Source organism: Cynara cardunculus, unplaced genomic scaffold, assembly GCF_001531365.2.
Source record: "Cynara cardunculus var. scolymus isolate 2C unplaced genomic scaffold, CcrdV1 Un_Scaffold_2084, whole genome shotgun sequence".
Taxonomy (NCBI): Eukaryota; Viridiplantae; Streptophyta; class Magnoliopsida; order Asterales; family Asteraceae; genus Cynara; species Cynara cardunculus.
The window spans coordinates 7867-9467 of record NW_020200969.1 but is presented as its reverse complement, the minus strand read 5'-3'; positions in this window follow the sequence as shown (position 1 = coordinate 9467).

Sequence of the window (1601 nt, the reverse complement as noted above, 5' to 3'; positions counted from 1 at the left end):
ACATATCAGAAACTCTAGCTCATCAACTTTGATCATGTATTGTTCCTCGGTGGGGCTGTGCGTTGGAATCACCCCTCAATACTTTAGGTCGAAGATAAGTTGCTTGTTATTACCCAACCCAAATTCGGGTTCAACAACATAAACTAGATGACTGATCGAACTTTTAAACCATTATATTTGTTTTTCTTGTTGCAAACTAACCATCTTATCTGTGAAAATACCAAAACAACACTATAGTGTGCTACAATTACGAATTCCGAGTGAATGGTTTTCATTCATGGTGAACTAACAGGCATTGATGGCGTAAAACTAAGTGATGGTCGGGTGATGCTTGCTTATAACACGGTCTCTAGGGTCGTGCTAAAAGTTGCGATTTCAGTAGATGATGGAGATTCGTGGAAAGATGTTGCAACATTGGAGGAGACTGAAGGAATGGAATTCTCGTATCCAACAGTTATCAAAGCAAGCTATGGATGTGTGCATATAACATATACGTATAACCGGACACAAATTAAGGTGGGATGTTTTAGGTTCCATAAATATAAAGTTTCTTGATTATAAGTCTAGTGAATTTGGACTAACTTTTGATGTTTTCAGCATGTGTTCTTCAACCCAAAACGGTGCAATGATGTTCTACCATACATATCTTACAAGGGATCTTAAGGTATTTTTCCATGGAACAGATTCTTTACAGACGCTAATAGTACACCTCATCTTTTACAGACGCTACTGTTTGGTGGAATATATTATGTTCATTTGGTTTGGCATTTTGTATATTTATACATCATGATTCTTGGTTTTGGTATAAAACAGTTTAATGTTGATAACTTTGATGTATGTCAAGCAGGTGTGCTCATTCGTCTATTGAAAAGGAGGACATTCTAGGTTCATCTCAATTAGGACCTGCCAAACCAACCATCTCCCTCTGGTTGACTGGTTGGAGGATCGGTTCGAGGGTTAATGATAGTTAAGACCGACATAGGACTCGAGACCTAACCCTACCACCGGTTACTTGAACTGGATTTGTGATCAGTCCGGGTTAACTAAACTGGGCCTGGACCTTACCTGGTTATGGCCTAAATTGATCGGTCCAATTAACCTGTCGACCCAACCAGTTAAGCCATTCAAAATACAAACCGGTTCACAACCAGAACTATATATATACACACACATAGAGGGAGAGAAAGTCGGGTTCATACAGGAATGATACCTATTTAAAAAATAAGAGAATATCACATGTGATTTTACACTAATATCATGTCCAAAATCACGTGTGATTTGCACGACCTTGCCATATGTGATTTTACACTAATATCACGTGCAAAATCATCTTGATTAAGCTTTGTATGTTTCTTGTCCAAAATGAGATGACTTATTTTCTTTTGTTCTTGTATGCTGGAGGTGAGCTTATGGACTTTATAATTGTGCTACATGACTTTAAAGMTGTGAAAACATTCTRTWGTCTTATGMTTTTTCTCTTGGAGCTGGTTGCAGTGCTGCAGCAGGACCTCTTGGGAGAGTTTTGGAAGCTGATCTTCGAGCTGGTGATAGAGGCTTTGGCATCTGCTACACTTATAGTTGTGGCAAAKGTATTTATCATA